The 25,719-nt window shown below is 33.4% G+C and overlaps 1 long non-coding RNA gene across 1 annotated transcript; it reads left to right on the top strand.

The window, feature by feature from the left end:
* Positions 1-19,914: 19,914 nt before the first annotated feature.
* LOC132302846 (uncharacterized) lies at positions 19,915-23,916 on the top strand. Its single transcript, XR_009480940.1, has 2 exons — positions 19,915-20,250; positions 21,085-23,916. It is a non-coding gene; the product is annotated as an uncharacterized LOC132302846 (long non-coding RNA).
* The last annotated feature ends 1,803 nt before the right edge of the window (positions 23,917-25,719 follow it).

The raw sequence follows: 25,719 nt of genomic DNA, 5'->3' as shown, positions 1-25,719 counted from the left end.
AAGGCGAAAGCGAGGAGGGGTCATCGGTAGGCATCACATCAAATTCTCTGCTGCCAATGAGCTTGCAGGCGGCGATACAGAGCACTGGTGAGACGCACTTGCCGCCGGAGAAGCTGTTGGCACTAAGGAAGAGGACTCAGAGCTAAGTCAAAATCTTTGTATGAGATGAATTCAAAACAGCTAAAAGCTCAGCTGTGCCCGACTTGTTGACAATCATATTGCAGGCCGTAGGCCAACCCAGTTACTATCAGTTGCCTCTTTTCAGCTTTGGGCCCTATTGCTGGCCACTATCAGCTGATATTTGTTAAAGATATTTGCCTCTTTCCAGCTTTGGGCCCTATTGCAAGCCACACCCAATTGATATTTGTTAAAGAAATATGGCTCATTATATCAGTTGTCAACAACTATGAAGTACGGACTTACCCGATGGTGGTAATGGCTTGTGGTTCTAGGCAGAGCTTATGGGTTTGTATGGACTGGATTGGAGCTCATGGGTTGACATTGAGCTTTTTTTGGGGCTTAGGCCCATTTGTACATTCAACAATCATATATATACAAATACTTTAATTTCCGAAAAAATAAAATAAAATTATAAAGTACGGACACGAGTATGATGGGACAAGATACCGAGATACGGCAAATCTAAAAAAAAAAAAAACAAAAGTATATGGGTATGGCAAATTTAAAAAAATATTTTAAAAATCAATTTCATGTAATATTATGAATTTAAATACAATAATTAACATATTCATAAATAAAGACGCAAGTAAATAAAACACAAGATTTCATTTCACAATACATTAAACATCAAATAAACTTGAAGCCTTAAACCATTCACTATAGGGAAAAAAAGCAGCTGATTTGCATCAGTTTTTTTTAATAAACCCTTTGAAAAGTATTATCGGCGTATCCCAGCCATATCCAAAAAGTATCCTCATGCATCCTCAACATATCCCAGCCTTATCTGAAAATTAAAATTTTATTTTACAAAATTAAATACTTCTCCAGAGTATCGGACATGTTTCTGGGTGTATCTTAGGCGTATCAGGACTGGATACGTGTCCAATACAACCACGGTGCCTTCAGAAAAGTATCTCCGAAGTTGTCAACAATGAAAGCTTACTTTTAAATTTTAATACACACTTATATCAATAAAAGATGGTTCATTATGACCACTTGTTTGAATGATTCCATGTGTTCATCGTGAAAGCTCACGAGTTGTAGATTTTTATCTGTAAGTTAAATTTGAAGTCAAAACTCAATTCATTTTGTAGAAGATCAATTATTGTGCATTTAGTTCCATTTCCCTCCTCAATCCTCAAATGATGTATATAACTCACAAAATTGGGCGGATGAGTGGAAGGAATTAATGAGTGAGTAGCTAATAAAGATGTAATACCTATTTTGACCTCTATTTAATTACAAAATGAGTTATTTTAACCTCCATCAATTTTAACCCTACCGAATTAAATTTGGTCCAGGTTACATTGTTTTGTTTTGTTTTAATTGCGAAATTTTACATCTCGTATTTGATACTGGGTGCAGATTATTTTTATTCTTTTCTTGGGAATGTTTTTATAAAAAAAAAAAAAAAAAAAATGATGTGTCACGCGAAAATAAATTATTTTTGATGGTACCTACTTAGAAATACTTGGTAGCTGGACTATGCAAATCAACTTAATTAATGCGGATATATTCGAAAAAGTATGTAAAAATTCTCACGTGGAAATACTTCGTATGTGTATGATGCAAATCAACTTAATTGACGAGGGTATATTGATAAAAGTATATAAAAACTCTATTTTTCCTTCTAACCAAACAAAAAAATTTGTCACTCCATCAATAGTTCCTGCTACCATTTTAGATATTTATCGAAAAAATAAAAAAGTTGAATTTTAAACCCCAATATTTTAAAATACTTTAGAAACAACATAATTTAAAACTTGAGTTGTGATAGTAAGCATAAAAAAAATTGGTCAAAGCTAATTGTCAATTTCATGAATGTTTACTATCGCAACTGCTTCATGAATTTTCACTTGGGGTCTGTTTGATTAGCGTCAAGTAATCAGAAAGGAAAAAAAAAGGAAAATATTTAAACTTTTTGAAAGTTTGGTTAGAGGGAAAGTGAAAGTTTTGGAAAAAGTATGATTCTAGCATCTGAAAATTTTCCTCAAAATTTTTCATACAAAAAACACATGAAAATTCATTTTCTCGCAAAAATTGTGCATTTTATATTTTACGTTTCTATTATACCCATGCTAGTTGACTATCTTCTTCTTCACTTAATTACATAGACTTCCTTGAAAAAGGAAAGTTTCTTTGTTTTGTAAATTACTTTTTTATACAATCATATATTACTAATTTAAATGTTTGTAATTTTTTTTATGTGTGCATCCAAAATTAATTAATTTTTTCCTAATATTATTGAATTTTTTTTTTTAATTTTTGAAATGTCTGAAATAAGAAAGATATTTTCTTTCTATAATTGATAATGATGTTATTATATATATACATAACTATTTGTTGATAGCAAGAATGTTAGGTGAAAACTAATTTACATTATCTTAACACAATTTGTTTCATATCTAACATCAAACATTATTTTAAAGTAAATAATTGATGATTCTTAAATAGTCTACATAATCCGTCCATGATTTTTAATTTTATTAGCCCTGAGTATCCAATTACATCATTTATAAATAAATAATAAATAATAAAAATAAAACTAACATAAAGAAAACAAATACTTGAACTTTAATTGTCCATTTTACCAAAAGCTTATTCTTCTTACCTTAAAAGATAAAAGATTGCATTATGATATCACATACTATTCTATTCCATATTTCATTATTTCTTTCCTAAAATAAATAATTAAATATAAATAATATTCATCTAACATAAATTTATTTATTTTTTTTACTATTTAAAATTATAAGTGTATTATTTATTTTTTTAATATTTAAAATTATAAGGATATTTTTGATAAGTAGAATTATTTTCTTTTCTTTTTTATACTATCAAAACTAACAAAATAATTATTTCTCACAACTTTCCTAAAAAAAAATTTATGCTTACCAAATACACAATCAAAACTTAATTTTTCTTTCTTTAACTTCACTTTTTTTTGTCACTTCTCATAAAATTTTCTTTCTAACCAAAAGCAAATGCTTGGGGGTATTGCACGTGTTTTGGAATAATTCGTTCCTACTATGATTACTATTACTGGGATTTTCTTCAAAAACATACTAAGAATCAAACACGTGTCTTGGAGTATTCCATGTGTTTTGGAATAATTCGTTCTTACTATGTTTTACTATACTGGATTTGCTTCAAAAACATACTAAGAATCAAACTGTATTATGGTTTGCCTCAATGTGTAACAAAATATCACACTAATTGTTGGAAAAATGCGGTCATGGCTTATGACATGAAATTGTCTTCTCTCTCTTCTATTTCTTACCTCGTCGGCAGCAGGTGTGTGCATAAATTGACTTAAAACATGTACGGCGGGAGATCAGCCGTCGTAACTATTATTCTATACAAAAAAAATCTAAGACATGTTGTCCAATTAAATTAGTGTTTTTAAAATTATCAAAAGTGGCAACTATACAAAATTAAGGCCGACTCAATATAATTGGCCTTAACAAAAAAATATAAAAATGACCTTTTAATATATAATATATATATTCAATATAATTAATATATATTTTTTTGTCAGAAATAACAAAGAAAAAAAAAAAACAAAGAAGATAAAAAGTTAAAATAAGAATATGGAAAGTTTTACAAATTCTAGAGAAAAAAGAAACATGAATGAGGAGCTAAGAGAGAAAAAAAGATATAAGATAAAGATAAAAAAATTTTGGCCCCTATTAAATCTCTATTGGTTAGGGTCTAATAATCGATACAAATAAAATTTTTAAAGAGGTTATAATATAAGGAAATAAAAAAAATTGGGACCTCTCTACTGGGCAGACTGCAGAGTTTAATAAAAAGAAGGAAATAACATTTTTAGGAAGGTTATAATATAAACAAATAAATTTTTTTGAAAGTTATAATATAAGGAAATACAAAATTTGAGGTATTTATATTGGCTGAAGTGATAATAGAAAGAAAATAAAAATTTTAGAGCATCTTTAGTGGTCTGTTAAAAAACCTTTTGTGTAAAATATACATGGCCACATATGATTTTAAATTTTTTTCATTTCTAGCAGTCTGTTAAGATACACTGCCACATCACCAATGTGTAAAAGGGTTGTGCATTTTACACAACACTTTTACACAGCCATGTAAGCATATTTTCTCTCTCCTCTCCCTTTCCCACTCACGTTTCTCTTTCTTCTCTCTCATTCCTTTGCGCCTCTTTGTTTCCCACTTTTCTAAAGTGCAATAGAGAAGAATCTATAACTGGCGGCAAACTAAGAACTGTTCGACCATCTTTTATTTATGTATATATATTTTTAATAAACATAGTTTGATTCATCGCTTTCGTTTGATCTTTATCTTCTGCAATCAGACTGTAGATTCTATTTTTAGATTTTTTTTATCTTTTTACATTCTATGCTACTGAGATAACTATCTACTAGCCAAGGATTATATATATATTTTAATCACGTAGTTACTATCTACTAGCCAAGGATTATATATATATTTTAATCACGTAGTTTTTACATACTTGAATCTTATTTTTATTATTTGTTTTAAGTTTCCAGTGGCGATGGCATGAAATGTTTGCTATTGGCGGGATGGGAAAGTGAAATATAGGGGAAAATTATTATTATTTTTTCCCAATTGAGGAGGACTGGGACGTGAGGTTTAATTGCCAAAAAGTAAACTGAATAAAGTAGGTTTGTAAAAGTTATGCAGAGCATTGGGTATGACACGTGGTTGATTATTATTGGGGGATACTTTTTTACACAAAAGGTATAAAACAATCGCTGGAGTTAAAAATAGTTAGTACAAAATTTTTATGTAAATCTGCTCCGACCTATGAGATTTACACAAAATTTTTTAACATACTGCTGGAGATGCACTTAGGTAGAATATACTATGAAGAAATAAAAAAAAATTGAGGCATTCTTATTGGTTCGGCTTAGGAAAACTGCCTAAGTTGCCTAAGGCTATGTTTGGTATAGTGGGAAAGAAAAAAAATGATAACATTAGTTATGAGGGAAAAGAAAAGAAAGAGAAGGGAATGATAATTTTAACACTCTATCGTATTTGGTTGATTAATGAAAGAAAAGAAATGAAAAGATAATAATGATGTTTGGAAAAAGAAAAGAGAAGAAAGAAAAGAAAACTATTTTAATAAAATTATTATTTTACCCTTTTATATTTTAAAAGATATATTTATAGACTTAACTATGTAATTTATAGGGCTACCAGTAAAAATAATAATAATAATTTTTAGGGCAAATCATTTCACCCTCCCCAATCGCCGCCTCCATCTCTATTCTCGTTATCACTGAACTTGCCCCCCCTCTCTCTCTGCAACTATAAACTACAAAATCTATAGGAATCAGAAGTTCAAAACCTATATATTTCAATTTACAAAATCTACAGGAATTAGAAGTTCAAAACCCATATATTTCAGTTTATCTATAAGTTCAAAACCTATTACCTATATCATATAATTTCGGATTGTTCAAAAAATCAAAATTCATATCTTTTAGTTTCCATCGCCCGCTGTTCCAGTTCGGGTGCACCGTTCGCAAGCTTCAGCCGCTGTCTCTCAACTCTCAAGCTTGCCCCCCTCTCTCTCTGCAACTGATAACTTGTATGTATGGGTTTTGTTTTAAATTTTTTTCTAAATCAACTAATCAAGGTCTGTAATTCTTATTTTGCAAACTAATTAAAATAAAGTGTAATCTTGATTTTGTGTAAAAATAAATTTGGCATTAGAAATAATATATCAAACCTCTCATTTCCTTTTCTTCCATTTTCTCCCATTTTTGGGAGGATAAAGAAGTTACTCTTTAAGCCTATTGATAATCTTCCAAAATCATCACTATCTTTTCCTTCCAACCATTTACGCCAAACATAAATTTTTAATCACCCTCCATTGTCTTTCCTTTTCTTTTCATCCTTTTCCATTGCACCAAATTGACCCTAGGGGACCAGCCGCCCTGATAAAACCCAAAACGCAAAGATGGGGATATTCCTAGAAAACTGTCAATTTCATGAATTGACTATTCCTAGTACATTAATTGGTTAAAGCTGTTAGTTTCAATAGCTTGAAAATTACTCACTTTTGAATAAGGGCAAATATTGGATCGGATTAGACATCAATCCTAATTCAATCCGATCCCAACGGATTAAATTTTTTTTAATCTGTCACTAATCCGTTATCCCACGGATTGGATCAGATCGAATCCGTGAAATAACGGATTGGATTGGATTGAATCCGCGGATTAAGTTTTATCTAAATATTATATTATTATTATTATTTTTATTTTTATAAGTAATATTATTTATTATTTATTTATCTTTTAACCCTAACCCAATACATAAAATTTTAATTTATTAATATTAATTCGTATATTTAAATAATTATTAACTAATACATACTTAGAATATATTAAATTACCAGTAACTAATTTAATTAACTAATACAGTATATTTATGAAAATATATATATAAATTTCACGGATCGGATCGGACTCACGGATTGGATCGGATTTTTAATAGCCCAATCCGTAATCCTATCCGCGAGTTACGGATTTGATTTTTTTGAATCCGCCACTGATCCGTGGGTATAGTAATCCGATCGGATCAGATTTGCGGATTCACGAATTATTTGCCCACCCCTACTTTTGACAGGAGAGTTTTTTTATTGGAAATGGCCCAACGACTAAGATTCATCGCTAAGTCGTGATGTAACTCATATTTTTTGTAAAATAACATCATTCAGGGCCTTAAAATGGGATTTTCTGTCTTATAGAAAGCCTGCTGAATATTTCGAGATTTTTGTTTGTTATATAAACGAATTCGGATTGCACTCATATTTTATATTTAATATTTTATTTGATTAGGTTTTTTTCTCTTTTTTTTTTCAAATTTTTTAGGGAAATTTTATTTTTAGACTTATTTTCAAGTGTTGATGCAAAAATCTGCACGCTTCGGAGCTGGTGGCGATTCTTGCCAGACAAGAGAAGTAATGAACCTTGACAACACCGGTGTGGTGCTTGTCAAGAGCTCTCCGACATTCAAGTTAATCAGCTCTGAAATAATAGCAAGATTTAATATATTAATTATCTCCTACCTTTCAAGTCGATTATTTACCTTCTTATAGGAGATGGTAATTGTCGTTACATATGGTAACCATCAGAGAGATTTTTTATGATTCCATAGAAATTTTGGGGATTTATCCTTACCCCTATCTCATTTCTCATTTGACTTTGAGTTGCCTATTATTTTTATCCTTATCATTGAGTATTAGTATCCTTTCGAGATTAGATTTCTTGTATTATAAGGATATTCGTGTTTGCAATTAGTTTCAATATGAATTATAGTTTTCTTTTATTATAAAAATATGTAATGTAGAGATCAGAATCATTCATTCAATTATTAATAAAGTTATCAGATTTATCTGAATTTATCTCTTGTTTTGTGAATTCAAAATAAGTCGTTATTTGTGAATAAATTTATAACTTCCGCTTACATCACTACTTTGCTTCATAGGAATGGAGCCCAATGGATTTGGGGCTATGCATACTCTTTTTTAAAAATTTAATCTTGAATAAATTTATGATAAAATTTTAGAAAATCAAGTATAAACAAATACTTAACAATTTTAGTTAAGAATTATATTTGAAACTATGATGAAAAATAATTAACCATGCAAACTCATTTTTGAATAAAAAGTTAAGAAGAGAGTGTGCAAAGCAGATAATATCTACATGAATTGAGACAGGTGGTGGCACATATAGATAATATCATAAATAAGAATATACGAAGTAGATAATATTTATACGAGTATATACGAATTATGTATTTGTAAAGTGAATAATATTAACATGAATTGAAACATGTGGTTATGCCAAACGTGTATAAAGATGAGGCATGGAAGTTAAAGAAATTATTAATGGCATTAAATATCAAAAAGTGTACTTGGATGACTTAGATGGCATGGAAGACAGCACTTGAATAAGAAAATTAATTCCCTGTAGATTGAGAAAATAAGCCTACTTGATTTCTAAGCAACTGAAATTAAAATTATAACTCACTTTTGATGCATTGGTTAAAGTTGTCACTCTTTTCTTTATCTAATCGTAGTACTATGAACTTATAGTTATAAGGTAAATTTTGAATATATGCAATCAATCACAAATTATACAAATTATTTAAACTTGGGTATTTTTGTGCCGGGTGAGAGTCCAGCTCTAGATGTCAGAGCTTACGTCCATGCCATTATTGAACCCCTTAGCACTGAGCCACCCGCGTAGGTTAAAACTGTTAATTTTAACAACTTGAAACATCATCATTGAACCTTATACTATAGGTTTTTTCAACTTCCATAAAATGCATATCTCAACATTTTTCTTTTGCTAGGTAACAGAACTCAAATCAAGTGCAAACCGTTGATGAAAAGTCGGGCTCTTTTACATGCTTACTGTTAGTTGTACGCAGTGGAATGTATTAAGGAAAGTTTTAGATTTTGTAAAACAGATCTGTGTCTTTATCAACTTTACTTATTTTAGCAATTAATCAATTAATCACATGTAAATAAAATAAAGCAAAGTATAAAGTTAGAGACGACACTAGGAGTTTTAGCGAGGAAACTCCAGTTGATAAAATACGTCAACTGTTATGGGAAAAACCTCGTAGACTTTGCAGTCCAAAGTAAACCAACCCATTATGCTTGAAACAAAGTATACCAAACTTTGACTCTGGCTCACACCCTATCGTTCTACATCACACCAACTGCTGACGATCCTTTGGCTTTGCGACACCCGGTCCAACAACAACTTGACCTCAGGCTTATACTTGATATTTGTAGAAGAGTAGCAAGTAGATCAGACAGCACTCCACGAATGCTCCAACCCTTTGAAAGTGCGACTGCGCTTTCTTTTGTTCTTCAATCGTCTGAATGATGTAGAAGAAGATCTACTTCGTCTGATTGATGTAAATACGACTGTATGATCACGATCAGGATTCGAACACTACAACTCTAAACTCTGTGTTTATATGTATGTGTTCTAGAAAGATATCAGAAAAATCAACTCTGATTTTTTGTAAAGATAATCTTCCTAAGGCTTTGAATAATATCTGAATAATAATGTAAAAGCCGTGAATAAACCAATGTATATGACATGGTTTATATAGAGTATAGAATGACCTAATCCCTCTGAAAATATGGTAAATTTCGTGCATAAGATTTGGTACAATTGTAGACCAACTGGGAAATAATTCAGAAAAAGGAAACTGCAATTGTAGAGCAATAAGGACATCTTGAACCGGTTCAAGTAAGCTGAACCGGTTCAAGTTTGGCAGTGACTCACACTTGAGCATCTTGAATCGGTTCAAGGAAGCTGAACCGGTTCAAAGTTGGCAGACCTGAATATTCGAATTCTTTCAGCCTTGTTTCATTCTACGGAACCTTCAGACTAACATGGTAAGTGTAGAATGTTCAACCTTGTTCATATTCCTTCCTCAAGTAGTGTTCTTACCATTTTCTTCATAAACTCTTCAAGTTTGGTAAGTTTGAACTCCTTCCCAGTTCAGTAGTCCCTATCGAACTTGATGACTTGTAGAACAAGTAATTTAAATTACAACTCAACTTAGACTTGTTATGTCTACGATAATTGTCCAAAATAAATTCATATCTCATAATCTCCCCCTTTGGCAATTTCCTGGCAAAACCCTAAAACAATCTTGCAATCTACCCAAAGCAGAAAAGTAAATTACATTCATTATTAAGAGACAAAACATGAAATATAACCACCATTCTTCTTGGATACAAGACTTGACCTGATTCCTGCACACTATCAGGCAATAACTAACAGTGAAGATTAATAAATAAAAATTGATAAAAACTCCCCCTTAAGTATGTATCCAAAAAAAAATTATTGCTGTATCTCCTCTTAAATACCTTACTATGTTATCTCCCCCTTTTTGTAACAAATTGACAAAGAACAACAGATAAATATGAGAACAGCATAAAGAAAGCATATTCAAGTCGTTGAAAGGATATTCCAAGAATATCCAAAAAACAGAGACAAGTTGTGCAATAATTAAACAGCACTTGATGTCATGATGCATGAGAAATAAACATTAAAAGCAGCATTCTGTCTCCTCAACCACTCAGAAATACTAAACAACATCTTTAGTCTCCACCACTCTCCTCGTCATCCTCATCCTCCTCATCCTAATCTGTATACTCAGCCCTATTTGATTCATCTTCCTCATCTTCAGCTTGCAGAGACGGATCTGGAGGTGCAGGCTTGTAGACATCCTTATTCGGAACCCCAGATGGCTGTTCTCTTAGCTGAGTCATCTGTATTTTGAGATCTCGGATCTCAACTATCGTCTTCTCAAATAACAAATTCTGATGCTGAAATAGCTGGGAATACATGATGTTAGCATCGGATTTCATGAATGTTTCTTTCGGAGTAAATAGCTGAGTCATTTCTGAAACTCGGGACGGCTCCTCATCAATAGATCTCCTCGCCTTTCTAGCATTCTCCCGAGCAGTTTTTGACTTGTTTAAAGCACGAGAGTTCAACTCAGTCATGATTGGTTTATGATTAGCTCTTGGAGGAATCGGCACATTCTTCTTTTTCAGAATTTCCACGATGATCATTGGAAATGAAGAAGACTATTTGTGAGAATTTTTCTTATAATGTGCTATTATAAACTGCACAATTGAGTGATCAAGCAGAATATACTTATTTTTGGTAAGAAAATAAAGTACTTGTGCTCGCTCCAAAGATAATTCATCTTGTTTGTCAAAGTAGCCCAGATTTGCCATAGCAAACAAGTTGAAAAATGCAGCTTCATCTGTTAAAAATCGGGCTGGGATCGTATCTTGGTTCAAAGAGGAGTTCGGCACACAGATCTTTGGAATAATCTTAGAAAAATTAGGGCATGGTAACGGAAGAGTATGTCCCCAAGATTGTCGACCGTCAGGAAGGCCAAAAATATATGCAATATCCTGCTCATCAACTGTATAATCAACTCCAAACAACGATACATGAGTGGGAATCATAAGCCTCTTGGATATTAGCATAGAAATAGCTAATCATATTCGGACAATAAACGCCTTTGTTAAGTCTAGTGAAGGAAAGCTAATGATGAGTTTTGATGTAGTTTAACTAGTACTTGTCCTGTAGTTTCTTGAAGCTTCTAAAGATTAACATTTCTCTCTGTTTTTATCAGCCTATCCATGTAAACAGAGGTATACACCTTCTAAGCTTCTTCATTGTAAAAATGTGACTCTATAAATTCAATCCTTCTAGTGCTAGAAACTGAAGGATATCTTATTGGAGCTATACTTGGAGATTGAGAACCACTTTGAGGTTCTTGAATGGAGATGCCAGTTCTGGGCCTCTTTGGTGGCCTAGGATTTGCAATCCCTTTTGCTTTAGCTTCTCTAGTCAATTTAGGAGCCATTTCCTTTAGAAAATTTTCTAATTTGAAGCTTGTAACTCTTTTAGGACTTTTATCAAACACTTGGTGTGCAACCCCAAAAGTGTTTATAGAAAACCTTATTTTGATCTTCAATCCACCCCAAAATCAATCAATAAAAGCAATTTGATATTCCCCAAACATAATGAAGCTTCAATCTCTTCAATCAACCCAACGGATTAACCAATTCTCTAAATTTTAATCCCAAACTCCATAACTTCCATGCAACCCATTTTGCAAATCTTCAATATTCACACACTTCAATTATTGTCTCTAATCTTAGGAATATCATGTAATGATCATATATAGCATGAATGAATGACAAATATATAGGGTATAATGCATATGGATATATATTTGAGTTATGAATTGATTTGGAGTGAAGGAGAGCAAGGGAGATAGAGTGTTGTACACAAAAAATGAGGCTTGAAGCATGTTTAAAAACCCAAATCCCGTGTTCTTGAACCAGTTCATCCCTCTTACACCAATTCAAGAAGGGCAGTGCACTTTGGTGCACAAGACTTGAACCGGTTCCACGATCTTGAACCGGTTCAAGATGGATAGTCACTTGATCGTGGCCAAATGACATGCTTGAACCGGTTCATGTGTCATTGAACCGATTCAAGACATGCAGTCTTGAAACTACAGTGTATTTTTTTGAAAAAAAAACTTTTCCAATGAATCTCCAGAAAATTTTAACATATTGGTGAAAAAAAAAAACAATAAAAACCAACTAAAAACCTAAAAATCAAAATCTTTTTGAATTTTTCAAAATTTTCAATTTTTTTCTTTCTTGTTTTTCCTTTTTTTTTTTTAATCAATAAAATCAAAAACAAATTCACCAATCATTAAAATCATCCGGTCAACACACGATTCAAAACCCTTTCAGAGAATTTTAAAAATATCTAAGAGAACAAATATTTGACTCCACAAATTCTTTAAATAATTTCAAATCTTAGAAAGTAATCACAACATGAAATCAAACTTACAAATTTTACTAAAAAATTTAGAAGTTAATCTAGTAAGTGCATGTGTGTGTGTGAAATCCAATCTAATCTATCTTCAGTTGAATTTCAACAGGTCATTGTCTAAACCTTATTGTTCGAAAAACATCAAGATAAAATTATTTTGAGCAATTTTTCTAAGCAAGGCGGCTTTCACTCTAAAGAATAGTCAGCAATTCCCCAACTCAACTTATCTCCACTTTTCGCTTTAATTTACAGTTTAATTGGAGCTTTCGATCAAATCTCAATAGGTAAGCTTTTCTTTAGCAACTTATTTAGCACTTTTCCTTCTTTTCTTTTCAAGTTGAATATATTTTTTTTTAACATTTTTTTATTTTTTTTTAAGCTCCTATTTTTTTAGACAATAACCTTTATAGTTTTTGTGAACAATAAACCCTAGTCAACCAATCAAAAGATTTTCAACCAAATTTGTCGGAGATGGACTAGTGCACAAAATTCTATGACCTTAAGAGATTCAAATATAAAAATTCCCTAATCAATGCAAACAAATTTTCATTGTATAGATTACAAACCAAGAATCTATATTCATCCAAATTATCGTGTGTCTCAATTTGCATTCAAAGATAGATCATAAATTCCTTAAACGAATTTTAGACAATAACCTTTATAGTTTTTGTGAACAATAAACCCTAGTCAACCAATCAAAAGATTTTCAACCAAATTTGTCAGAGATGGACTAGTGCACAAAATTCGATGACCTTAAGAGATTCAAATATAAAAATCCCCTAATCAATGCAAACAAATTTTCATTGTATAGATTACAAACCAAGAATCTATATTCATCCAAATTATCGTGTGTCTCAATTTGCATTCAAAGATAGATCATAAATTCCTTAAACGAATTTTAGACAATAACCTTTATAGTTTTTGTGAACAATAAACCCTAGTCAACCAATCAAAAGATTTTCAACCAAATTTGTCAGAGATGGACTAGTGCACAAAATTCGATGACCTTAAGAGATTCAAATATAAAAATCCCCTAATCAATGCAAACAAATTTTCATTGTATAGATTACAAACCAAGAATCTATATTCATCCAAATTATCGTGTGTCTCAATTTGCATTCAAAGATAGATCATAAATTCCTTAAACGAATTTTCATATGTATATCAAGAAGATTATGATCAGAAATTCAAAACCTAACTAGACCCAAACAAGTGATCCAATGACAACAAAATTTTATTTTAAACACAAGCCATGATCACTGAATTTTATAGGACTTAGTTTGAAGATGAAGTCCTCTTGGAAACTTGTTCCACGGATTCAACAGGCACATAATTAATCAAATCAGACTTTTTGATCCACACAGTTCTCATTCTCACTTTCTGAAATTCTTTTTCACTCTTTACCTCTTTCTTAGGCAAAAGTTCAGTTCTAGGAACCTTAGGTGTCAATTTCTTTTTCCCTTTAGAACGCACTTTGTTCTTAGCATGAGAATATTGAGAATCAATTTTAGAAAAATCTTTCTTTTTCCTGTGATGGCATGAGTTATACTTATGTCCATTTTTTTCACAAAAAGTGCAATGCAACAACTTAGGCACATAAGACATATTAGAATGTGATGCATTAGGCAAACATGGGGGTTTAATAGTAGGTCTAACAGAAATTGTTTTACCTTGGTTATTAAAAGAACCTTTAACAAATCCTAACCCTGTTTTATCATTCACATCGTTACCTATGTTGATTATCTTATTCAAACTGTTTTGACTCATATTGAACCCTTTTAGTTTATCTTTTTCAGATTTCAACTCAATTTTAAGATAATCATTTTTCAAAGCAAGACAATCCCTCAATGAGTTAGCAACACTTACCTTATCCTCAAGAATGATAATTTGCTTTTCAAGCTTAGTGATGACAGATTCACTTTCAACAGCATTTCTTTTGCCATCAGCAATCTGTTTCTTTAGATCTTCATTCTCTCCTTTTGCTTGGATAAGCTCCTTTGCTAGCTTATTGATTGCCTATTTGACTTCAATGGTTTCTTTGACCATCTTCTTCAACTTTTCATCGTCCTTTTCAGCCTCTTGCACTTGTTCATCGTGAATTTCATTGTTTTCATTATCTAGAATGTCAGAGTCAGACAAAGTGACGACATGAGGACCCCTATCAAGAAAAGCGACATAAGAAAAATCATTAGTATCATCTTGAGGAGAATCACTATCACTTAAAGTAGGATTTTCAACTATATAAACTTTCATTGCTTTTCCTTTATCCCTATCCTTTTGTTCTTTCCTAGGACTAAGACAAACATTGGATGCGTGATCTTTGCCACCACAATTCCAGCAAGTAAATTCAGTTTCTTTTAATTCTTCTGTTTTTTTTCTCATTAAACCTAAACTTTAACGTCTTGTTAAAATTTTTAGGATTAGTTACGTTGCTATTCCTTCTCCTATGTTGTCTTTGCGAAATCTGACTGAATTGCCTTGACAAGAATGCAATATCATCATCAGAGTTGTCATCCATAGAATTCTCAACCTGTGTAGATTTTAAAGCAAGATTTTTCTCCTTCTGATTTAAATCAAAATTTTGCATCTCAAAAGTTTTTAATGAACCTACCATCTCATCAACTCCACAGGTAGTCAAATCCTAATGTTCAGAGATGGTTTCAACCCTAATCTGGAATCTTTTAGGTAAAGACCTTAAGATTTTTTCACAGATTTTTTTATCACTAACTTTTTTCCCTAAGTGACGCAGTTCAGAAATTATTTCAAGAAGACTAGAGTAAAAATCAGAAATGGATTCATCTTCTTTCATCACAATATTGCCAAATTTATGAGAGAACAACTGAATTTTGGACAACGTCACTTTTGAAGTTCCTTTATGAGTAACTTGCAAAATATCCCAAGCTTCTTTAGCAGTTTTACAATTAAAATTTCTAACATATTCAGATGGAACAACAAAATTAATAATTGAATATAAAGCTTTGCCATTAGCATCATTATACTCAGTTTCAATAGCAGTATAAGCAAAAGTATCTTTTAACTCTTTGACTATTCTACCATCTACAGTTGTATCTACTGTAGGAGGTGTATAACCCGATTTGACAATTGCCCACGTTCTACCACCAGAATTTTGCAAATAGGCTCTCATATTTGATTTTCAAAAGTTGTAATTATCTCCTTCAAATAAAAGACCACGTTGATTAGAACCGCCTTTTTTCAACGCATAAGACATGATTAAAACAATTCTTGAAAACAAAACTAAACTTTCCAACAAGGATCAACTCAATGTATAGATGATGGCTCTGATACCAAATTGTGAGTTGTACGCAGCGGAATGTATTAAGGAAAGTTTTAGATTTTGTAAAACAGATCTGTGTCGTTACCAACTTTACTTATTTTAGCAATTAATCAATTAATCACATGCAGATAAAATAAAGCAAAGTATAAAGTTAGAGATGACACCAGGAGTTTTAGCGAGGAAACCCCAGTTGATAAAATACGTCAACTGTTATGGGAAAAACCTCGTGGACTGTGCACTATGCTTGAAACAAAGTATATCGAACTTTGACTCTGGCTCACACCCTATCGTTCTATATCACACCAACCGCTGACGATCCTTTGGCTTTGTAACTCCCAGTCCAACAGCAACTTGACCTTAGACTTATACTTGATATTTGTAGAAGAGTAGCAGGTAGATCAGATAGCACTCTACGAATGCTCCAACCCTTTCAAAGTGAGACTGCGCTTACTTTTGTTCTTTAATCGTCTGAATGATGTAGAAGAAGATCTGATTCATCTGATCGATGTAAATACGACTGTATGATCACGATCAGGATTCGAACACCTCAACTCTAAATTCTGTGTTTATGTGTCTATGTTCTATAAAGATATCAGAAAAATCAACTCTGATTTTCTATAAAGATAATCTTCCTAAGGCTTTGAATAATATCTGAATAATAATGTAAAAGCCGTGAATAAACCAATGTATATAACACGGTTTATATAGAGCATAGAATGACCTAATCCCTTTGAAAATAAGGTAAATTTCGTGCATAAGATTTGGTACAATTCTAGACCAACTGGGAAATAATTCAGAAAAAGGAAACTGCAATTGTAGAACAATCAGGACATCTTGAACCGGTTCAAGGAAGCTGAACCGGTTCAAGTTTGGCAGTGACTCAAACTTGAGCATCTTGAACCGATTCAAGGAAGCTGAATCGGTTCAAAGTTGGCAGACCTGAATATTCAAATTTTTTCAGCCTTGTTTCATTCTACGGAAACTTCAGACCAACATGGTAAGTGTAGAATGTCCAACCTTGTTCATATTCCTTCCTCAAGTAGTGTTCTTACCCTTTTCTTCACAAACTCTTCAAGTATGGTAAGTTTGAACTCCTTCCCAATTCAGTAGTCCCTGTCGAACTTGATGACTTGTAGAACTAGTAACTTAAATTACAACTCAACTTGGACTTGTTATGTCTACGATAATTGCCAAAAATAAATTCATATCTCACACTTACAAGACATACTAGTGTTCATGAATAGTTTGGCTCATTTGCATCTTTACTTACCATACTTTCTTAAATATATACAAACTTGCTTCACTTGGTAAGTATGGAGTCCAGATGGATTCAGAAATGGAGGAATCAGAAGTTATAATTGTTGTTGTTGTTGTTATTATTATTATTATTATTATGTATGTATGTAAAGGAGATTTCCTTTTTCATATTTGTAAAAGAAAATGGTAATTTTAAAACAAAAGTTTAATGAGTCATTTTTTAAAATCCAACCGTAAAACATCCTGTTTTATAAATAGAAGTCAATTTCTATGTTAAAAAATAATCAAGTTACTAAAGTTCAGTTATATAAATAATAAGTTATGACAAAAATATGGTCCGGTGATTAGGGCATGTAGACAAAGAAGAAAGGTAGCTCAAGACAGTTCGGCAGATAAAAAATTGACCAACAGATGAAGATGGTAGGTGGTGGTGAACATGAATTTGGAAATGTAAATTCCTAACATGTCAGTAGTAAGTTACATACGAAGTATAATTTTATTACTTTCAAAAAATTAATTATTTAACTTGTTAGAAAGTCGCGGTGACATGCTTGTCTTTACTCTATATGAATAGATCTCCTCTTAAATTTAGTATTTCTCGACAGTTCTTTATTATTTCATTTTGGTTATGTAAGTTTTGGCGGCGAATTTTTTTTTTTTTTTAAGTTAACTTGGGGTGTCTGGGATGGCACGAATTCTTTAGGATCCTTCAACAACTCGATTAATCCCTGAGGACTCAGAAGGGTACCTCCCCACCCGAGCCGGCTAAGTCACTGCAGGGGTAGCGGAGACTAGTCACAAAGAACACCCAGCAGGACTTGAGCCTGAGTTTGCTAAGTTTCAAAGTTTAGCGAGTAAACCATTGGGCCATATCCGAAATGGATTTGGTTGGGCCTTTTGTCGTTTCCTTTTTATGCAAACAACTATTTCTCATTTAGTCGGGGCATTATTGGGTCTACGTTGAATACAATCATACAACTTAAATCTACTTTCTCTAATTTTATCATTTATAAGTGTTGCACCTAAAACTCTTCTCACACATTCATTTTTAATCTTTTCTTTTCTAATTACTCTTATCATCGAATCCAACATCCTCATGTCCATTACATGAATGCGTTTCTCTTATATCTTGCATTTCTTTCAACACTCAACACTCAACATCTTATGGTATACTGGCCTAATAATTCTATAGAATTTTCCTATCAATTTATTTAGTATTCAATTATACTATTGATCCTAGGTAACAAAAACAACTATTTTGAATAATTTTTTAGCCCGGAATTGTAATATTTATAATTTGATTGCTTGTTACTCTATTAAACGTACTTTCCATATATTATGTCTTAGTTTTACTTAATTTTTAAGTCTCTTGCCTCTAATATGTATCTCTTAAAGGCTTCCTCAGATCACATATCTTGTCACATTTCACATATCTAGTAAATTATATATTTTTACTAAATCAATGAATACTAATATTAGATCTAAGAATGAAAAAAATAAATATTTATATCATATATAACATGTTAGAAGGAAAAAAAAAGTTCTTTAAAAAAAAAATACAAGTGAAAGGAACCATTTTCATGGTTTTAACATTCCAAACAAAATTTTTTATTTTTATTTTTTTACCGTTCAATTTTTTTTTTTTTTTTTCCTAAACAAATTAATATTATTAATGTGAATTATGTGCAATTGAATAATGGGTATACTAGGTTGGATTGGCAATGCAAGAGCCTGCTTTTGATGTTTTGCCTTTAAAGCATCTTTTCTGCTTGAGCCCAATGGACCAACTGTAATTTGAAAGTAGAAGTAATAATTGAACAGCTCATAACGTGGGAATGAGGGGGCACCTGGGCAAAATATATATATAATATAACAAATATAAAATACAAAAAAATAAAGAAGAAGAAGACGAAAATTATTCAAATATGCACCTAGAAGAATTTTAATAAGTAGAAGTAGAAGTAGAAGTAGAAAAAGAAAAAGGAAAGAAAAATAATAAAAAAAAAATGAAAATTGAGAGAACTTTAAAAAGGAAAAAATTAAGAGTTTCAATTGAATAAGGAAAATTTAACTTTTAAGCTTTGTTTGGTTAGATAGAATCAACGAGAAAAAAAATGAAATAGAAAATTTTGAAACTTTTTAGTAGTTTGGTTAGATAGAAAATGAAAATTAAGATTCTCGTTACCCTCTATTTTTCTTAAAACGTTTACAGCATAAAACATGGGAAAATTGTATTACCTTTTTATTTTGTATTCCTATTTTAACCAATAACTTCATTACATTATTTTACATAACAACTTTTATCCTATTTTATTTATTTATTATATTTCAAAGAATTGCAGTCCAACAATAACTTGATCATTGATAGTGTTTTAATTAACTTGACTTTCATTTTTAATTGCTTTTCGCCATTGTGATGTTTCCAAATTTTCGCCATTTTTCATTTTTTTTTTCGAAAATTTTGTCGCAGCAAGGACATTTTCGTCTTTTACCATTTTTCGTATCGGATACTGTGGAGTGTGCCGGTTGTGTCTGAGAGTTGTTTGGGGTATTTCATTAAGTTCAGAGCTCTTTGAAATGTAAGGGTGCTCATTTTGGCATTTTTCCGTTTTTCAGGCCGGACAGTCCCGTATGAGACCTACTGTCGGAATTGTTGCTCACGAGAATTTTAGTTGGGTCCATTTGCATCATATTAATTTATTTAATGTGTTGCATGTGGTTATGATTTAATATGTGTCTATGTCTGTGTGGGGTGTAAATTAAAAGCAAAAGAAAAAGAGAAAGAAATTAAAAAGTGGGTGGGAACCACCAATAGTTTACAGAAAGGCAATCAGACCATATTTTGGTCCCATTATCTTTTCCTCCCGCTGGTTCTTCTCTTCTCCTCTCAAGCTCTATTTTTTTTTTCTTTTTCTTTTTATATCAAGACTTTGAATCTAGATCTCTCCTTCAATACTTGATATTTTTGGAAGCCGTTTGCGCCAAATTGAAGCCCACGACGAGATCTACGAGTTGATCGGAGCCAATCTCCATTTGGCTACCATTTGAGGAGTCTCTAAATCCTAGGGTTTGAGATAAAAATTGGGGCTTTTTAACCAATTGGAGGTAGGGGTCTCTAATTCTCACTTTCTTGTACTTTTGTGAGTCATTCTACCATATTTGTTGTCAAACATGATTAATTTGAATTATTTGCCTCTTAAATAATTGAATGTTGTATATGAAGCATGCAATTATGTGTAATTGTTGAATTGTATGAAAAACATGCTTAATTATTGAATTCTCTATATTATTGTGTTGATAAAATTGCTAGAAATGATATATTGAAGTTTATGAAAATTTTCTTAGAATTATTATAAAACTTGCTTATTTGTGGGGTATGAAATTCCTTATTGCCCTTGTATTGCATACATGAGACATACATGCATATTATGGGGCATGAATGAAGGGAAATGGTTTTGAACAAATAAAAAAGGGATTTTGGGAAAATGTTTTGGTTAAAGAGATTTTGAGAAAACCCGGTTGCCGCGGAGTCACCAAAGCGCCGGTGTGTTAATATAGTTTAAAGGGAACTAGAGAGATTGCCCTAGCATGGTTGAGCTATCTGGGCCTAAAATGACGCCGCTAGAGTACCAAGGGTCAGAGACAGTAGCCAATCCTTCTCTCGTGTCGCTGCGGAGTCACCAAAGGGCAGATTATATTAACAGTTTGTGAAACGATGGATGTTTTCTGAAAATGGGAAGTGACATGCATAGCATTGCATTCATGGCACGACATCCGTTTGTTTTTGAACTTGGAATTGATATTATGTTCTCCCGGTTTAGCATGCCCCCGTTCCCTATTGGTCTATTCTTTGTTTGGATTCACGGGACTATAAGAGCTGTGTTTTAGGCACCACCTACTGAGCAATTTTGCTCACCCGTTATTATTAATATTTTTCAGGACACGAAAAAGAAGTGACGAACGACCATCCACCACAAGTTTAGACGAGATTGGAAATTTATATTTTGCTATTTTTGTTTTACAATTTTAATATTTTGTAAATGTAAATTTTGACTATCCTGTAAAACTTTAGTATAATTTGTATAATATAATAAATTATGGACTTTCGATTTCAGCTGCATTTCATGGACTGTAAATTGATGTAATTAGATTATGTTCCTTGTAAAGGAGTATGGGACTAAGTAGTGGACTAACACTTCCATATTTTTTTTTATTGAAGGAATTGGAGGGAAGGGACTCTGAATATATGTATACAGTTATTTTGGGAATTGATATATTGTTTGCATTGTGGGTTGGAGTTTATGGCTAAGTGAGGCCATTACATTTTTTTTTTTATGCATTTCAACAGGTTGTGGTAGGATCCTTTTTAGTAGAGGTCATGCTGAATTTTTTTTAGAATTGGTATCGTTTTAGGGTCTTGACAATTATATACGAATTAAATAAATAATAGTTTACAAATTTTAAATTAATTGAAAACTCCATTATTTTTTTTAGAGAAAAGTGCAAAAAACCCCCCTATACTATCGGGGTTTTGCAACTAACTCCCTTGAACTAACAAAGTTGCATTTAACCCCCTTCAACTAACAATAGGGTATCGGAAAAGCCAAAGACAATATTATCCTCAATTAACCATAGTAACCTTTCTTTGGCCCTCATTTTTCTGCAGAGAGGGAGGGGAGAGAAAGAGAGAGTGAGAGAGCGAGTTGAGCAAGGAATGACAGTGAGATGAAACGGCAGGGGCTCAGATCGGCGGTGAGCAAAGATGGCGTCACACGCCGGTGTTCAAGGATCGGCGGCGACGAACGGCGATGTTCGAGGGTTAATGGAATGGTTTCGTCGGAGTACTAGTGAGAGAGAGAGGGAGGGTATGGGTGACAGAGAGCTAGTGGCGGTGGACCTCGAAGTCTGTGCTGCGGTACACAGGAATGAGGAGGAGCTTGACAACAGCGGTGGCAAGGGCGAACATCTGCGGTATACATATGAGATCGGCGGTGGGTTATGATTTGGGTATGGGTTGTGATTTGGGCTGGCTTTTTTGATCCTTTCATGGTTTGATCGATGGGTATAAAGAAGAAAATTTGTGTAGTTGAGGAAGGATCAAGTTTAGGGATTGAGATTCAACTAAAAAAAAAGTTTAGGGATTAAGATGGGGAGAGAGAGAAGTGAAAAAGGCCAAAGAAGAAAAAAGACGACAACTCCAATTCTGATTTTTTCCTCCGGAAAGTCCAATTCTCTGCCAATCTCCTCAATCTCACGTATGAGTGGTTCCATTGAAGTGGCTCTCAATTCCAATCCTTGGCAGTTCTCATCGAAGCTAATGGCTCTGTCTGAAAAATCCAGAATAGCTCCTAGTGATTCACCAGCTACTGCTCCCAAAACAGCCCCTGCAATGAGATCCGCCATCTATATTATGGTTTTCTTTTATCTGCACAGAAAGAAAACCCTAATTCACTGAAAATCAAGAGGGAATTAAATTAGGTTTCTGAATATTCAACAAGAATTGAAAACGGGTTTTTGAAAATCAAAAGGAATTGAATTGGGTTTCTGATCTTCCAGAGAAACTAAAGGTAGCATGGATGGAACTGATGGTAGTTCACGGTGGCATGACTGGCATAGTGGTGGGCGATGACTGGTGCAGCGGTGGGCCACGAGCTTTGCTGCGGCGGCTCAGATGGTGGAGAGCTCGGCTATGGCCGGTGAGCAAGGGGTTTCCATAAATGGGTTGCTATTCTTTTTTTTTTTTTTCTTTTTTTTGGCTTGGCTTTGTAATTAATTGGTGGCGAAGGGTAGGGCTGCAACTCGGGCGGGTTGGGCGGGCTGGAGACTTAATTCTGGCTCAGCTTATGTACAAAATCTTTTACCCAAGCCCAGCCTGAGCCCGCCTAAAGCCTAATCCTAGCCACCCAAGCCTAGCCCATAATTAACTTCTCCTGCCCAAGCCCGCCCATGAGCCCACACCTCTATCTTCAGAATGTAAAAAGTAAGAAATTTGTGCAACTACAAGGACTCAAACAGCATTCCTCCAAGAAAAATTCCAAACACACTACTAACAAAGTTATTATACACTTGTGAAATAACATAGTTTTAAAATAAATATACCATTTTCGGGCTCGGGCTCGGGCTCGGGCTGGGCTTCGGGCTCGGGCTGGCCTTCGGGCTTTATATAATATCAACCCAAGCCCAGCCCGAATTTAATTCGGGCTCAGAATATCTAGCCCAAGCTGCCCAAGCCCTGAAAATTTCGGGTTGGGCTCGGATAAATTCGGGCTGGCCCAGCCCGAGTTACAGCCCTAGTGAGGGGTGAAGGTCTGCTAATTGGGTTTGCAATGGTGACGATTTGGGTTTGGTTTTGCAGAGAGCATATGGGTTAACTTCTATTTTTATTTATTTATTTATTTATTTTTCAATTGGGGTTGGCTTTGTGATGTGGAGGAGCGGTGATTGTGGAGGTTTTGGGTGGAGGAGTGGTGATGGTTTTGGTTGAATGTGGTGGTGGTTACCGATTTGGAATGGGGTGATGGGTGGTGGTGGCCGTCATCTTAGATCCATCTCTTTCTCCCTCAATCCCCTGTTACAGACTGTAAAAGGGCATTATTGTCAAAAAAATTTAGTTTCTCTGTTGTGTGATTCTCAAGCGCTCATTTTTAGATGGCCGGTGGCTAGATGGAGTGATTGCAACAAATTTGTATTATAGTTCAGGGGGGTTTTATGCAATTTTGATAGTTTAGGGGTTAGTTGCAAGTTTCGCAATAGTACGGGGTTTTTTTTTTTGCACTCTTCTCTCTTTTTTTTTTTATTTATTTATTTTTATTTTTTATTTTTTTATACATACTACCAATTAATTTTTTGTTATTTTACCATTTTTATACATAACTCAAGCCTAGCCCGAATTTAATTCGGGCTCAGAATATCTAGCCCAAGCTGCCCAAGCCCTGAAAATTTCGGGTTGGGCTCGGATAAATTCGGGCTGGCCCAGCCCAAGTTACAGCCCTAGTGAGGGGTGAAGGTCTGCTAATTGGGTTTGCAATGGTGACGATTTGGGTTTGGTTTTGCAGAGAGCATATGGGTTAACTTCTATTTTTATTTATTTATTTATTTTTTTTTTTAATTGGGGTTGGCTTTGTGATGTGGAGGAGCGGTGATTGTGGAGGTTTTGGGTGGAGGAGCGGTGATGGTTTTGGTTGAATGTGGTGGTGGTTACCGATTTGGAATGGGGTGATGGGTGGTGGTGGCCGTCATCTTAGATCCATCTCTTTCTCCCTCAACCCCCTGTTACAGACTGTAAAAGGGCATTATTGTCAAAAAAATTTAGTTTCTCTGTTGTGTGATTCTCAAGCGCTCATTTTTAGATGGCCGGTGGCTAGATGGAGTGATTGCAACAAATTTGTATTATAGTTCAGGGGGGTTTTATGCAATTTTGATAGTTTAGGGGTTAGTTGCAAGTTTCGCAATAGTACGGGGTTTTTTTTTTTGCACTCTTCTCTCTTTTTTTTTATTTTTATTTTTATTTTTTATTTTTTTTATACATACTACCAATTAATTTTTTGTTATTTTACCATTTTTATAAAATAAGGACAATTTAGTTATCTAAACTATAACATGATATTTTCCTTCAATTTTCTTGGATAATTTTTCGTCTTAACCAAATATATACTAGAAAATCAATTTTCTAGTCATTCACCTCACTTTTCTTTTCATTTTCCATTTCCTTTCTTTTCTTACTATTTGGGGTGAGCAGAACTGGGTAGACAAAGTAAACCATACCATACACGTTAATACGTGTCGGTTGATAAATAGTTGGCTCATTTGCAGTTATACCTATTACTTTCTCCAACCGAACTCGTAACTCTCTCGTTACGGTCGGGCTATCTTGCCTACATGAGACGGGATGCCTGAATACCTCCAGGCACGTTGTAGTCAGGTCACCTTGTCTACTTGGGGCCGACAGACCTAAACACCTCATAGGCTGGATGCTTGGCGCATCAATGATAGAGTTAAGCTATTAAGTAGTGCGAACTACCAACCCATATATACCTAATTACTTTTCCATCCGGAGTGGACGACAAGACCCTTCTAACAGTACTTTACTTGATCCACCAAGCAACAATAGCTACCCTAGCTGGAATTGCTGACTTTAAACATGCATGCATCCTCTATATATACTCGTAGTGAAATTAAGGTAATGCATAACAATACAATTACACTGCAAAAAGCCAGTTCTTGTTAGTACTGCAAGTCATGGCTGAAACTATTGCAAGTGAAGCAACCTCTCTCTTCTTTCCTATAGTACTCCTCTTACCCATCATCTTTCTCATCCTAAAGCATTTCAAATTTTATTTCCTATCAAAAACTACTCTACCACTTCCACCAGGACCAAGTCCATGGCCAATATTAGGCAATATTCTCGAAATGGGAAAAAAGCCTCACATGTCGCTAGCAAACCTTACTCAGTCATATGGTCCAATCATGTCATTGAGACTAGGAACTGAAACCATGATCATCGGATCATCGATAACTGCTGCAGAGGAAATTCTCAAGACCCATGATCGTATCTTGTCTGCACGACATGTTCCT

This window comes from Cornus florida, unplaced genomic scaffold (genome assembly GCF_030987335.1).
Source record: "Cornus florida cultivar Cherokee Brave unplaced genomic scaffold, ASM3098733v1 CherokeeBrave_3.0.0_Hap2_Chr04, whole genome shotgun sequence".
In the NCBI taxonomy this organism is placed as follows: domain Eukaryota; kingdom Viridiplantae; phylum Streptophyta; class Magnoliopsida; order Cornales; family Cornaceae; genus Cornus; species Cornus florida.
This window is presented reverse-complemented; position numbering and strand designations above follow the sequence as displayed.